Raw genomic sequence first — 16,600 nt, 5'->3', positions numbered from 1 at the left:
ACAAGATAGTTTTCTTAATCAATATGTAGAGGAACCGACTTGGGATGGTGTCATTCTGGATCTCCTGTTAGGGAACGAGATAGGTCAGGTGTCGGAGGTTAATGTTGGAGAACAAATTGGGTCTAGTGATCACAAACTTTAGGCCCTTCTTTGCTCTTCCCTAAAACTACCCTAAAACTAATAGAGTTATGTTCTGCATTGGAGAAAAACAAATTTCGAAGGAATAAGAATGGATTTGGGGAGTATTGAGTGGGACATGATTTTTTCAGGAAAGGATGTAAATGAAAAATGGAGAATATTTAAAGAAGAAATTTTGAGAGCACAGAATAGATATGTCCCAGTGAGGATCAAAGGAAAGGTTGGAAGTCATAGGAAGCCTTGGTTTTCGAGGAATATTAGAAATTTGGTAAGGAGAAAGAGGGAGGTGTATAAGAGGTATAAAGAGCAGGGTGCTGAGAAATTGAAAGAGGACAATATTGAAAATATTAAGAAAGAAATTAGAAAGGCCAAAAAGAGGCACGAAGAGGCTTTGGCAGGCAGAGTAAGAATAAATCCAAAGGGTTTATATTGGTACATTAAAAGTAAAAGATTAGTGAAGGATAAAATTGGACCCCTTGTAGATAGGGAGGGTAGTCAGAGGAGATGGGGGAAATTTTAAATGATTTCTTTTCCTCGATATTCACTAGGGAAAAAAATATTGTCCCAATTGAAGTAAAGAAAAATAGTGGGGAGGTCATGAACCATTTAAGGATAACCAAGGAGGTAGTGATGGCAGTGTTAAAAAAGATAAAGGTGGACAAATTTCCGGGTCCGGACAAAGTATTCCCAAGGACACTCAGGGAGGCTAGTGTACAGATAGTGGGGCCATTAACAGAGACATTTAGGATGTCACTGGTCACAGGGGTAGTGCCAGAGGATTGGAGGGTAGCTCATGTTTCTCCGCTGTTTAAGAAAGGGTCCAAATGTAAGCCTGGAAATTATAGACCTGTGAGTCTGACGTCTGTGGTGGGTAAGTTGATGGAAAGTGTTCTGAGGGATGGCATTTACAAATATTTGGAAGAACAGGGATTGATAGGTAGTAGTCAGCATGGTTTTTTCAGGGGTAGATCATGCTTAACAAACCTTATAGAGTTTTTTGAGGGGGTTATGAAAAAGATTGATGAAGGGAAGGCAGTGGATGTTGTCTATTTAGACTTTAGTAAAGCTTTTGACAAAGTTCCCCACAGGAGGTTAGGTAAAAAGGTGGAGGCATTAGGTATAAATAAGGAGGTAGTGAAATGGATTCAGCAATGGTTGGATGGGAGGTGTCAGAGAGTAGTGGTCGAAAATTGTTTGTCAAATTGGAGGCTGGTGACTAGTGGAGTTCCTCAGGGATCGGTCCTGGGTCCACTATTGTTTGTTATATATATTAATGATCTGGAAGAAGGGGTGGTGAATTGGATGTGTAAGTTTGCAGATGATACAAAAATTGGTGGTATTGTGGACAGTGAGGAAGATTACCGTAGCTTAAAAAGAGATATAGGAAAGCTAGATGAGTGGGCTGAGAAATGGCTGATGAAATTTAATACGGATAAGTGTGAAGTGTTGCATTTTGGAAAGGCAAATCTAAATAGGTCATATACATTGAATGGTAGACAATTGAGGAGTGCAGAGCAACAAAGGGATTTAGGAGTTATGGTAAATAGTACCCTCAAAGTTGATACTCAGGTAGATAGAGTGGTGAAGAAGGTATTTGGAATGTTGGCTTTCATAAATCGGAGTATTGAATTCAAGAGTTGGGATGTTATGATGAAATTGTACAAAGCATTGGTGAGGCCAAATTTGGAACGGTGTGCAGTTTTGGTCACCAAATTATAGGAAGGATATAAACAAAATAGAGAGAGTGCAGAGAAGGTTGACAGGATGTCAGGGTTTGAGTTACAGAGAAAGGTTGAGCAGCCTGGGGCTTTTTTTTGTTTGGAGCGTAGAAGATTGAGGGGGGATTTGATGGAGGTGTTCAAGATTTTAAAAGGGACAGAGAGAGTCAACGTGGATAGGCTTTTTCAATTAAGAGTGGGGGATATTCAAACCAGAGGCCATGGTTTGAGATTGAAGGGCGAAAATTATAAGGGGAACATGAGGGGAAATTTCTTCACGCAAAGGGTGGTTGGGATGTGGAATAAGCTTCCGGCGGAGGTGGTTGAAGCAGGAATGTTATTTACATTTAAGGAAAGTCTGGATAATTACATGGAGGGGAGAGGATTGGAGGGGTATGGACCAGGTGCTGGTCAGTGGGACTAGGAGGGTGGGGATTTGTTCCGGCATGGACTAGTAGGGCCAAACTGGTCTGTTCTATGCTGTATATGGTTATGACTTGTTTACCAATCCAGGCAACATCTCCTCTGTCCCCTTTTCACAGCTTCCATATCCTTCCTATAATAAGGTGACCAGAACTGAACACATTAAGTGTGGTCTTACCAGAGATTTGTAGAGTTGCAACATGACCTCTCTACTCCTGAATGCAATCCCTCCATTAATGAAGCCCAGCATCGCATAAGCCTTCTTAACTATCCTATCAACCTGTGCAGTGGCCTTTTTTTTTATATATTTAGGACCATAGCTAAGGAGAAATTTCTTAAGAGGACAGTGAGCTAATCTCTTCTACAAAATGCAAAGCTGATGTGCTACTGAATGTAATTAAAAGTTCCTAAAAATTTACAAAATGCATCCGGGAATATTTAAAGAAAGTGGAAATATGATACTGAGAAAAATCACCAGGTGTGATCATAATGAAGGGCTAAATGGGCTCAATCTTCAATAGCTTGTTCTCACTTCTACTTTGCATTTCAGCCTTGAAGTGCATATTATCATACTGAAACATAGTCCACTTATGGCTGAACCACACATAAAAGTTGCTTAACGAAGAAACAAAATGTTGCTTTGTTCATTAACATCCAAATCTGTTGATTTTTTTTTCCATTACAAATTTGTAGTTGTTTTAAAAAAAATTGTTACCAGCTAATGTTCAGGCTATTTGGCGATTACTTATTTCATTATTTCACCGCTGACACAATTCCATTCAAGTGGGTTTACAAAGGCAATTCCAACATAGGGCTGAACAAGATTTGAGAGTATCTGGGGTAAATAGGAACACTGAAATTTATGATGCAAATATTATATGTAGGAAATGAATTAGATTTATATTCCACAATCGAATTAAGGTTAATGTGTTATTTGGTAATCCATATGGTCTCCAGTCTCCACCTCCTGGAGAGTTGGGATATTAAGACCCATTTTCATATCATGCACATTTCATTAATATATCTGGTAAGACCATCCACAGCCCAAGCACATACAGTCTGATATGGCCACTAAATTGTCTTTCGTATGGGTTGGTGAGTGGTAGAACTTGGGCACGGTTGTTGAGCATGTGGGGAGAATAAAATGGGACGAAGGTTGAATTAGAAGGGGAGTCACATGATGGAGTAGTGGCTGGTCAGGTGGAAACAACCCTCTCCATAGAAAAGAAAAAAAAGTGTGAAAAAACAGAGTTCAATAAATATAAAATACAGGAAGAGAAAGATAAAGTTACAGAGAAGAGACAGAATATGGTGCCCAAAAGAGAAAAAGTAAGAATAACAGAGAAAAGGGAAGAAGGAAAATCACTGGAGAAGAAACAAGGCCTTACCTGCACATCAGAACAGAGAGCCACCATGGAGAGTGTCCTCCCGACCGGCGGACTTCAAAAATAGCTCTCAGAGACAGGAAGAGGAGCGCAACTGCGCAAGTAAAAGAAAAGGTTAACACCGACGTGAGGGGGACTCAGCTGAGGAACGGCCAGCTGCAGAGTGGCCAGCTGAGAGACGCCCAGTATCGGGGCATTCGGCTGGGGGAAGTAAACAAGAGAGAAGGAAAGGTGAGAAAGAGAATGAAGAGCTGGAAGAGGGTGAGCAGCAATGGGGTGACCAACAGGGGGACGACCTGCGGCAGGAGACCCAGCAGCTGGTCAACCTGCAGCACGAGGCCCAACAACGGGTCGACCTGCAGAGGGAGGCCCAACAATGGGTCGACCTGCAGCAGGAGGCCCAGCAAGGATACAGAAGCAGCTCACCAGAGAAGGATGAAGATACAAAGATACAGAGAAGAAGACGACACAGACATAGATACTGACATAGAAGAAGAGGAGGAAGAAGACCAAGAATTTCAAAGGAAAGAAGAAGGTAAAATAGAAGGACAAAGTTTAGATAAAGCCTTTTTTGAAGAACAAATGAGGTCATTAAAAGAATGGCTATCATTAGAATTTCATTCAATCAAAAGAAAAATGAAAAGAGCTGAAGACATGACTGAAATAGGGAAAAGAGTAGAAAATGTGGAGGAATGAGAAGCTGCTGTAGAAATGGAGATAAGTTATTTAAGAGGGAAGTTGGAAGAGAGTGAAAAAAAAATTAAAGAGACACAAGATTTATTGTCACAAAATGTTGACGTATTGGAAAACTACAATAAGCGAAACAACATAAAAATAGTGGGCCTGAAAGAAGGCAAAGAAGAGTCAGATATGAAGGAATTTATAAAAGGATGGATCCCGAAGGTGTAGGGGATGACAGATTCACATGAAGAAATAGAAATCGAAAGGGCACATAGAGCATTAGTATCGAAACCACCACCACATCAAAAACCAAGATCCATATTGGTAAAATTTCTAAGATATACGACAAGATAAAACATACTGGAGCAGGCAAGAAAGAAGGTTAGAGAAGACAATAAGCTGTTGGAATGTAAGGGACAAAAAAATTTTTTTTTTACCCGGACATAAGCTTTGAGCTTTTAAAGAAGAGGAAGGAATTCAACACGGCGAAAACAATCTTATGGAAGAAAGGTTATAAGTTTATATTAAGACATCCAGCAGTACTCAAAGTATTCATTCCTGGGGAACGGAATAGACTTTTATTGGACCCTAAGAAATCCCAAGTATTTGCTGAACATTTGCAGGATAGGAGAAGAGAGGGAGGAGTGAAAAGGATGACCAGCAAGAAAATATACAAAAATATGTAAAAATATAAAGTAATGATAATGTATATATATATAAAGATTTAAAGATGGTAAGAGGAAGAAGGAAAGAAAAGAGAGCTTTGTTATAAGTATAGGAAAATAGTGTTCTCTGTGGGGGTGGGGCTGGGGGTGGGAGAATAAGGGTCACTGAGAAATCGGTTGACGCTTGCGAGTAAGTTCGCAAACCGAATGGAAAGGGGAGTTGTGGTCGCTGTCAAAGGATAGGAAGCAATCCAAGGAGGGGAGGTTCATTTGGGGTTAAAGGGTTATTGGTTGTGGGAATTGTCTTAAATACGTTGTCATATATTGAGATTGAAAAGGAAAACTTAACAAACAGTAATGGAAAAAAGGGATGGAGGTGGTGAAGAGGCAGAAAAGAAGTGAAAATAAAGATACAAGATGGCCACGTTGGACCATATGACTATAAACCTCAATATAACCAAGTTGGGACCAAAAAAAATCACATATAATTTAAAAGAATAAGTTACAATGTTTGAAAAAACCTGGGAACCATATACAGAACATAACAGAAAGAGCAGGCCTAGGACCACCACAACATAAAATGATAAGATAAACATGATCAGATTTAATGTGAATAAGTAGATGATACGTCTTTTTTGTTTGTATTCCTTTTGTATATTATTCCTTGATGCATCTGTAAATATATTGGTTGATATGGTTCATAATTCTTTATTAATAAAGAATTACAACAAAAAAAAAGGTGGAATTAGTACAAATGCATGGCTGATGGTCATACAGGCTCAGTTGGTTGAAGGGCCAAGCTTTCACTTGTTGTATCTGACTACTTTAACTTATGAAAAAAACTCATCTCCCTTTGCAAGTGTTAACAAATGGACATCACATCCAATAGAAACAAATGTTATTAGACGACATCAACTAAGCACAAAGCCAGTGTCTTGGATTTCAAATGGGGGAAACGTCAAGGCCCCAAATGTGGAGTGGCCTTTAGGCCACTCTGTTCAAGGTCCCTCTGTTCATCCACACTCTAAGTAACCAACCATTAATACTGTTTCATCCTTCCAAAATGCATCACCTCATACTTATCTGGATTGAAATCCATCTGCCACTTTTCTGCCCAACTCTGCATCCTGTCTATATCCTCTTTGACAATCTTCAGCTCCATCCATAAACTTAATGACCTATCTTTCCTCCTCTTCATCCAGGTCATTTATAAACATCACAAAGAGCAGGGATCCCAGAACAGATCCCTGTGGAACCCCACTGGTCACTGACCTCCAGGCAGAATACTTTCCTTCCACTACTGCTCTCTGCTTTCTTCCTAGAAACCCATTAAAAAAAAATCCACAGACAAGTTTCCACTGATCTTGTGCCTCATAACTTTCTGCTTGAGTCTCTCATGGGGGACCTTGTCAAATGCCACGTAAACCGCATCAACTGCTGTACCGTCATCAATTTCTTTTGTAACCTCCTCAAAAAACTCAGATTCATAAGGCACAATCTTCCCCTCACTAAGGCCCTGCTGACAATCCTTAAGTAAACTGTACTTCTCCAAATGCTCAGAGATTTTCTCCTTCAGAATCCTCTCCATAGGTTTGTTTACACACCACTGACGAAAGACTCACCAGTCTATAATTCCCAGGATTCTCCCTATTACCTTTTTAAACAATATATTTGCTGTTCTCCAATCCTACAGCACTTCCCCTGGGGCCAAAGAGGATTCAAAGATCATAGCCACTGCCCCAGCTCTATTTTCACTCACTTCCCACAGCAGGGGTGTATCACGTCCAGTCCAGACTTAGCAATCTTGATGTTAAGAAGATCCAACACTTCCACTTCCTTAATCACCGCATTATCCAGCACCCAGGTCTGTCCTATTTTGACCTTTTCCCTTGAGTATACTGTCACAAAATATTCATTTAGGATTTCCCCAACCTCCTCTGTACCTTTCTCCTTCATCCTCATCATCCTTCTGTTCTTCACATATGCAAAGAATGCCTTGGGGATCTCCTTAATCCTACTTGCCAAGGCCTTCTTATGCCCCCTTTGAGCTCTCCAAATCCTTTCTTAAGTTCCTTCATGGCTACCATATACTTATCATGAGCCCTTCCTGCTTCCTTTATCTAATGTATGCTTCCTTCTTCCTCTTGACTAATTGCCTGACCGGTTTTGTCAGCCACGATTCTTTTCCTACCATCTTTTCCTTGTCCCAGTGGGACAAACTTTTCCTGAACCCTGTACAAGTGATCTCTAAACTTCAACCACATTATTTCTGTGCTTTCACCTATAAACATTTGTTTCCAATTTATTATCCAATTTATTATCCCTTGTTCCTGCCTCATCCCTTCGTAATTATCCCTTCCCCAGTTAAGCATTTTCCCAGTTTGATTTTTAAAAAAATCCTTTTTCCATAGCTATGTTGAAACTAAGGGAGTCGTGGTCACTCTCACTGAAATGCTCTCCCACTGAGAGATCTGCTACCTGACCAGGTTCATTCCCCAGAACCAGATCCAGTCTTGCCTCTCCTCTCATCGACTGGTCCACATACTGTGTCAGGAATCCTTCTTGGACCATCTATCCCTCTTGCAGTCAGGAGGTGCCTGTCAATATTAGGGAAGTTGAAATCCCCTGTAATTACAACTCTATATTACCCGCACCATTCCAAAATCTGCCTGCTTATCTGCTCCTCAGTGCCCAGAGGACTATTTGTGGCCTACAGACTACTCCCAGTACAGTGATAGCTCCCTTCCTATTTCTGATTTCCACCCACACTGACTCAGTGGGCACTTCCTCTACAACATCCTCCCTATAGCCGTGATACTATCCAAGACCAGTAATTTCCCCCTCCCACCCTGTTCTACCTCCCATCCTATTCCTTTTAAAACACCAAAACCCCAGTACTTGCATCAGCCAATCCTACCCTTCCTCCAGCCAAGTCTCCGTAACAGCCACAATATCGTAGTTCCATGTACTGATCCATTCTCTGTTCTTCCCCCTTATACCTAATAGTCCTAGCGTTCAACCAACTGAGCCTGTATTCCTTACTAACTCAAAACACATAGCATCATGCTTTTGTCCTCCCCGAATCTCTGCCCTCACATTCTAATTCCCAACCCCCTGCCAAACTAGTTTAAACCCTCCCCAACAGATTTAGCAAACCTGCCACCAGGATTCTGGTTCCCCCTCTAGTTCAGGTGCAGCCCGTCCTTTTTGCACATATCAGACCTTCCCCAGAAGAGATCCCAATTATCTACAAATTCCCGGCACCAACTCTTCCGCCACTGATTCATCTCCCACAACTTCCTGTTCCTACCCTCTCTGCCACATGGCAAAGGCAGCAATCCTGAGATTAAAACCCTCGAGGTCCTGTTTTTTTAACTTCTTTCCTAACTCCCTGTATTCCCTCTTCAGGACCTCATCCATGTCATTGCTCCCCATATGGACTACAACATCTGGCTGCTCACCCTCGCCCTCCAGAATGCTATGAACTCGATCAGAGACATCCCTGACCCTGGCATCTAAGAAGCAAAATACCATCCAGGAGCCTCGATCTTGTGCACAGAACCTCCTATCTGCTCTCCTAACCAATGAGTCCCCAATTACCATTGCTCTCCTCTTCTCCCCCCTTCCCTTCTGAGCCAGATATAACCACTTCGACTTGACTCTGGTAGATCATTACCCACCCCCTCAACATTATCCAAAATGGTATACCTATTGTTGATGGAACAACCACAAGGGCTCTTTCTGCCTCTTCCCATTCCCTCTCCTTACAGTCAACTAGTTACCTATCTCCTGACTTTTAGAGGTGACTGCCTCCCTGAAACTCTTGTCAATCACTATCTCTGCTTCCCTTAAGGTCCAGTTCATCCAGCTCCAGTTCCCTAACTTTGCTTGTCAGGAGCTTCAGCTGGATGCACCTTTGCAGGTGTAATCATCAGGAACAAACGTGCTGCCCCTGACTTCCCACATCCTACAACCGAAGCACTGGACTGCCCTAACTACTGCCTCCATTACCTACTCCTAAGTTAATTAAATTAATTAAAGAAACGTACTGGCCTTACCTCACTGGCAGTAAGCTCTTCCTCAGACTCTGCTCCTCAAAGCCTGAAAGCTCCTCTCCTTCACTGGACACTCCTCTTTAGCTACCCCTCTTTTTATTTGTCCCTTTGAATTATTTCAATTACTCACTCCAACAAATCAACACTCTGCTTAACCCTTTCTCCTACGCACTCTTTAGAAATAGTCTCTAAACTCTAACATTCCCCTCTCTAACAAAACTTCCACTCCCGCGATCCAAAAGTTATGAAAATATTACAGGTCCGCAGCATCTGAGAAAAATGACACAGCTGTTATTATGAAGCTATCAACAGCTTTTTTTTTTAAAGCAATTTTTTTGTTTTTGTTTTTGTTTCAGGTTCCCAGTATCTTGCATATCACAATCCTCCTGGGCAGCTTTCAACCTTCTAGCCTGACCATGAAATTTTCCGACACTTCTATCTAGTTCCACTGTTTCAATTTCTCCTTCACCTGTTCTCATTCTCACTCTTCCCAACCCCTCTCCCCTCAGTGGTCTCCTTCCCTACCTGTTGCCCCATTTTTTTTTTCTTCTTCTACCCCATTACCTCTTGGCATCTCCAAAACCCTCCCTCACTCTTTCAAACACCCCCTCCCCCCATTTAAAAATACTTGACATGTTCCCTTCCTAGTTTCGTCTTGACAAAGGAACCCAATCTGAAATGTTGACTGATGTTTCTAACCAAAATGAGTCCCTTCAGCCTCTATTCACTCAAGGTTTCAACATCAATGTGTCATTTTGGGCACCTAATTACAGGAAGGACATCAATAAGATTGAGAGAGTGCAGAGAAGATTTACCAGGATGTTGCTGGGTCTTCAGGAGTCGAGTTACAGGGAAAGATTAAACAGGTTGGGACTTTATTCCTTGGAGTGAAGAATGTGGGGAACTTTGATAGATTTACAAGTTTATGAGAGGTATAGACAGAGGGGATGTGAGTAGGCTTTTTCCACTTAGATTGGAGAGATAAATACCAGAGATTATAGTTTTAAGCTAAAAGGAGAAAGGTTTAGGGGGAACATTAGGGGAAAGTTCTTCACTCAGAAAGTGGAGTGAATGTGGAATAAGCTGCCATCTGATGTGGTGAATACGGGCTCGATCTTGAGTTTTAAAAATAAATTGGATAGATACATCGATGGGAGAGGTCTGGAGGGTTATGGAGTGGGAGCAGGTCAGTAGGACTAGCAAAATAATGGTTGGAACAGACGAGAAGGGCTGAATGGCCTCTTTTCTGTACTATAGCATTCTACGGTCCTATCAAATTTTTGTGTTTGCCGAGGTCACATGATGCAGGGAGAGTAGGAGGAGGTGGAATCTGAGAGCTCCCAGAATTTTCAAGAATAAACAGAGTTAAAACCTCAACTGGATATCCAAAATGTCAAAAAAGCTTGTGGGAAGAAATTTACAATACATAATAACAAAAAAAGTAAACTCGTAAACAAGAATGTGAAGGAATCTCCACCAAGACGAGAGATCAAGTCAGGAATGCCTCGTGGCGAAGAAAATGGCAGGGCCACACCAGGGCCCAAAGAGGGAGCTGCAGTTTTAAATGAGAGACCCACCAGTCGGGTAAAATGGAACTCGGGTGAAAATGGAGTTAATGCCCAGCAAAGTTCCCTGAAGCGCCTGAAGACAGGGGAAAGCTTTGTGCCCCCCACCCCCCCACAGCGGGAATGCTAGATCGGACACGCTCATGGTGTATGCGAGGCCCGGGAAGAAGTCGGCATCAGTCGCGGGGCACTGGCGCTGAAAACTGCAGGGAATGGACTGGTCCATGTGAGTATGAAAATGCAGGGAACCGACATTGGGAGGGGGGGGGGGGGGGGAGGTTTGTGCTTACATCTGTCCCAACAGTGGGTCTGGACCTGAGCCTCATGGTGCAGCGGGCGTCCCAACAGAGAGCGGTGTCGAAGTGAGTGGAGCAGCTAATGGGTTCAGTGATTGAACAGAAAAAGCAGCAAATACTGGCAGCAGTGGTGATGGGTCCAAGAGCTCAGAAGAGGATGAGTCCAGCAGTGAAGGAAGGTTCTGTAGGGCTGTGGGACTTAAGAAAAAAGTCCTGTCAAGTAAAGTAAGCAGGGGGCTCAGAGTCCTCCCTGCAACATGTAATTGACAAGCTGGGATAGCTGGGAGGCAGGCTTTTCCAAGCTGTCAATAAAAGAGCCCAAGATATGGGAGAAAAGCAGGACAAGGTCAAGAGCATCCTATCTGGGCTGATGGGTAGGGTGGCTGAAGTGGAGGAAAGGGTGAGTAAAAATGAGGATGTTATGCACAATGTGGGCAATAAAGTGGAAATTCTGTTGAACGAAAGGGTGAATATCTGGAGGAAACTGAATGTCCTTGAGAATTACAGCAGACAGAATAATATTAAGATAATGGGGCTAAGGGAAGGGTTGGAGGGCAGAATCCAGTATGCTTTTTCCAGACGTGGATCCCTGAGGTGCTGGGCAAGGAAATACTGGTAGAAAAGATCGAGGTGGAAAGAGCACATAGATGCCTTTTCCTTAGTCCTGGTCCTGGACAGAGACCGCTTTCTGTCCTGGTAAGGCTATTACGGTATCAGGACGGGGAAAAAGTATTAGGAGCGGCAGCGATGGGTGCAAAAATGAGATAGAAGAAAATAATTTTTTTTAAAAATCTGGATATTAGTGCGGCAATTCTGAAGGCCAGGAAAGCATTCGAGCCAGCTAAGAGGCTGATTTAGCAAAAGGGGTACAAATGTGTACTGAGATATCCAGCCACCCTGAAAGTGTCGCTGCCAGGAGGAGAAAGAAAATTCATCGCAGATCCAGAAAAGGGGCAGGAATTCGCTGAAGGTTTGTCCACATTGGGGAGCACAAAGAAGAAGTCCGACTGGAGATCCACCTGTGGTGGTTTTATTACATTGCAAACTTAACCCATGTGGGGGGGGGGGGGTGGATTAATATGTTTGATGGGTGCCGGTGCTACAACCTGTTGTTGATGTTGACAATAAAAGGAGGTTGTCAACAAAATAGAGGGGAGGATGAGTGTAGTAGCAGGGGTAGAGGTTACGCTGGGAGGGTAATAAGGGGAAGCATGATTGTATATGTTTTTTGGTTTTGTTTTATGTTGTTTTGGTTAGCTATTTGAGCTATTAGCTACTTGTCCTGTTCCCCACTTTGTTTATTTGCTTATCCTCGCAGCTCGGATAGTGGAGCAAAGGGCACATGGTAAGAGATTGGGAGTGTGTTGGGGGGAAGTCTGGAGAGGAACCTGTGGATAATGGCTAAGCATGTAAAGTTTGTCTCTTTTAATGTCAACGGTTTAAACAGTCCAGTGAAATGGAAAAGGGTCTTGACACATATTAGAAAAATGGGAGTAGACCTGGCCTTCCTTCAAGCGATGCATTCAACTGAGCAGGAACATCAAAAGTTAAAAAGGGGATGGTGGGTCATGTCATATCCTCCTCGTTTGGCTCAAAAGCAAAGGCAGTGATACTTTTAGTCGGGAAAAATGTTCCAGTGCAGGTGCAGAAGGTGACCGCAGACAAAATGGGAAGATTCATAATAGTGCACTGTCAAATATATTGAGTCCTGGACCCTAGTCAATATGTATGCCCCCAATCTTGATTACTAAAAATTTATACATGACATTTTCCTACGTTTGGCAAAGGAGAGTGAAAATATTTTAATAGGGGCAATTTTAATTTATGTCTGGATCCTATGTTGGATAAGTTCACAAAATGTATAACTAGGACCAGAACAGCAAAAGCCACCATTGACTGTATGAGAGAGTTGAATCCAAGAGAAAGCATCCAAGTGAGAGAGACTACTCATTTTACTCAAAACAACATGACTCCTACTCTAGAAAAGATTTTTTTCAGGCTTCAGTCCATTTAGAGGGTAGGATCATGCAAGCTGAGTACAGAGCGAGACTTCTCTCAGACCACACCCCTCCTGGTCTTGACTATAAGCAAGACGTGGCATACAGGTGATGTCTTAACACTTTGCTATTGAAAAATAGCTATTTTTCAAAAATAGCTACAAAAATTGCTGTTGTAGTTTCATAAGATCTCAAATAGCCCTGTTTTGTGAGGACAACTGCTCTTCTACTCCAGGCAAGTTCCTTCTTTGGGACACCCTCAAGGCGTACTTGAGGGGTCATATAATTGGATATTCGAAGACAGTTAAGAAAAATTATATAAGGGAAGTGGAGGAATTGGAAAAAGACATTACCCATTTAGAGAGGGATTTTTAGAAATCAGGCCTGGAGGACCATTATAGAGCTCTCACAAACAAGAAATTGAAATATGCTTCAGACATATAGTATGGAGAAAGCCATTATGAGGTCGAGACAAAAGTATTACGAGTTGGGGGAGAGAGCACATAAGGTGCTCGCTCAGCAGTTGAGGGCAGAATAAACCTCTGGAACAATTAACACAATACAAACTGGGAATGGCCAGATCTCGTATAAGCCTAAGGAAATTAATGAGACTGATTGGTAATTTTATGAAGGATTGTATAAATCTGAATTAACTGGGGACCCCAATCAAGAGGACAAGCTAGCCAGATTAGACCTCCCGTGCCTGAACCCAAAGGAGCAGGCAGGATTAGATCTTCCTTTTACAGAGGAAGAGCTAGGTAAGTTGGGTGCGCTGCAAACAGGCAAGTCTCCGGGGGAGGATGGATTCCCGCCTGAGTTCTATCGAGAATTTAAGGACATTAATGCCTTTGTTTATGGAAGTGATAGGTCAGGCCAGGGAAATGCGGTCCCTTCCAGAATCTTTTACAATGGCGATTGTTACAACGATTTTGAAGAAGAGTAAAGATCCACATGCCCTCTTCCTATAGGCCAATTTCTCTGCTGAATACCAATTATAAGATCCTAGCCAAAGCCTTAGCAAATAGATTGGCAGTGTATTTGCCGAAATTGATAACCAAGGACCAGACAGGCTTTGTGCAGGGGAGGCAGGCAGTGGACAATATTGGCAGGCTGCTGAGCTGAGTGTAATGCATCTGGCACAATCTAGAAGTGAGAGGGGACTGGCCATTTCCTTGGATACAGAAAAGGCCTTTGATAGACTGGAGTGGGAATTTTTATTCAAGATGCTGGAGAAGGCAGGGCTGGGACCAATTTTTTCAAAATTGGATCAGGGTGCTATATCATGCGCCCAAGGTGAAAGTTGTAACCAATGGGCAGGTTTCTTCGGCCTTCCCACTCACCAGATCTAGTAGGCAAGGGTGCCCACTCTCACCGGCTCTCTTTCTGCTGGCAATGGAACAGTTGGCGGAAGCCATTTGTCAGGATTCAGACATCAAAGTTTATAGAGTGGGCCTGGAGGAGACAAAATTAATTTGTTTGCTGATGATGTGCTGATATATTTGACAGACCCTGCGACTTCCCTGCCTAGACTGCATTGGGTACTGGAGGACTATGGGAAACTTTCTGGGTACAAGATCAATTGGGATAAGAGCGAGGTGATGCCACTCACCGAGGTAACTATATTCAATTTAAAGAAAATAGTAATTTAAAGTGGCCACAGAAGGGGATCAAATACCTAGGAGTTAATATTGATAGTAACTTGAATAATTTATAAAAGTTGAACTATGCCCCCTTTCTGTGAAAAGTTGAGAAGTGGATGTCCCTGCCTATCACTCTGGTAGGCAGGGTCAACTGCATCAAAATGAAGGTGTTGCCAAGACTCCAGTATCTTTTCCAAACATTGCCTCTGCCGTTGTCACAGGGTTTCTTTAAACAGGTGCTACATATGGTTAGGTTTCTTTGGAATGGTAAGGTTCCAAAGGTTTCTATGGAAAAATTAACTTGGGCCTATAGTCTGGATGGATTGAGATTGCTGGACTTTAAAAAAAATATTATTGGGCAGCTCAGGGAGATGTACCATCCTGGCCATAAATTGATCAGCACTTGGTGGGCAAAAAGATAGCAGAGGATTTTATTTATAAATGGGACATCAAATTGTTGGCAGGGAAGAAAAGCAGTCCTATACTTAAACAAGTGATCAGTATCTGGACCAAAATTAACCAGTATTTGAATGTTAAAGTGGAGCTGTCGCCAAGAATGGCCCTACCTCAATGAGGCCCTAATTTGAAAGGGGATCGGCAAGAAATTTATTTCAGCAATGTATTACCTGTTCCAGTCAGAGGGACCCAAACCGGCCTTCATAGGTCGAGAGAAAGATGGGAGTCGGACTTGAGCATTAAAATTGATGAGAGGTGCTGGTCCGACTTGTGCCGGGAAAGCAGGACCACGGTCATTAATGCAAGGTACAGGCTGGTCCAGTATAACTTTTTGCATGCCGCAGAAAATTAACAGATCAAAGCCAGAACTCTCGGACCAATACTTTAGGTGTGGCGTTGCAACCGGGACGTTTGTGCACGCATCCTGGTCATGTACCAAGGTGAGGCCCTTTTGGGTAGATCTAGGCCAAGTCCTGGAGAAAATCATATGGAAGCAATTCCAACAGGACCCAGAGATGTCCAAATTTCAAATCAAATTTGTGTTAATCGCATTGGTAATGGCCAGGAAGTGCATTGCGGTGACTTGGAAGTCCAAATCTATTCTTGGTATTGAGTGATGGAGCAAGGAAATGCAAAGTTGCTTTCCCCGGAGAAAATAACATTACCTGAGAAATAAATACAGTATCTTTCGTAAGATCTGGCAGCATAGGCACAAGGGGGTAATTGCTTTCCCCATTCCCTGCTGCGGCTTCCTCTCCCCCGCACTGATCCCTATCAAGGAAAGTCAAGAATGAGCATCCACCCAGAGGCCACCTGTTGAGCTGCGACAATCCCTGCCCTTTATTTATTATTTATTTTCTTAATGCTAATGTGGTTGATCGTAGTGTGAGTGAATCGTCTCGTTTTACATGGGGGGGGGGTGTGTGTGTGTGTGTGTGTGTGTGTGTGTGTGTGTGTGTGTGTGTGTGTGTGTGTGTGTGTGTGTGTGTAGTCATATATGTGATTGTGATCTGCCATCGTTGCAGGACGCTGTTTATGACTGTACAAGCTTGTGTGAAAATATAAATAAAATATTCATTAAAAAGTTTTTGTGTTTGCCAGTATCTGTTTATTCTTTAATTTTCTGAAAATTTTGATCCTCGACTTCCTGTCTAACAAACGCCTCTGGTGAAAATGAGTAACAACATCACTACGATCTCACTTAATGCTAGTTTCCACAACTAAAGGTAATCAGCCCCGTACTAACCCTCTATGCACCTGACTATATTGCTCTAACTTCATCTTCAAATTCAATGACAAACACCACAGCAGTGGACAAGTTATCAGGTAATAATGACACAGAATACAGAAAGGAAACTGAAAGGCGAGTGATACCAATTTCCCTCTTAATGTTAATAGGACATTAACAATAATGACTTCAGGAGAGTGGGCAGATACCAAGAACTTCAAGTTCTTGGGAATAAACATCTCCTTGACCTGAACCATTACATTAATGCAACAGTCAAGAAAACTTATCAATGCCTCTACTTTCTAAGAAAATTAAAAATTCTGCATGCCCCCTTGTGCCTGAAGAATTTGTTA

General features: G+C 42.4%; 1 protein-coding gene across 4 annotated transcripts in view; it reads right to left on the bottom strand.

The window, feature by feature from the left end:
• The window catches only part of lta4h (leukotriene A4 hydrolase), a 127,450-nt gene that overhangs the window by 8,581 nt on the left and 102,269 nt on the right, over window positions 1-16,600 (bottom strand). The gene's annotated exons all lie outside the window — the stretch shown is intronic.

Source organism: Narcine bancroftii, chromosome 13 (genome assembly GCF_036971445.1).
Source record: "Narcine bancroftii isolate sNarBan1 chromosome 13, sNarBan1.hap1, whole genome shotgun sequence".
NCBI lineage: Eukaryota > Metazoa > Chordata > Chondrichthyes > Torpediniformes > Narcinidae > Narcine > Narcine bancroftii.
Note: the sequence above shows the minus strand (reverse complement) of the source record. Positions and strands in the feature narration are given on the sequence as shown.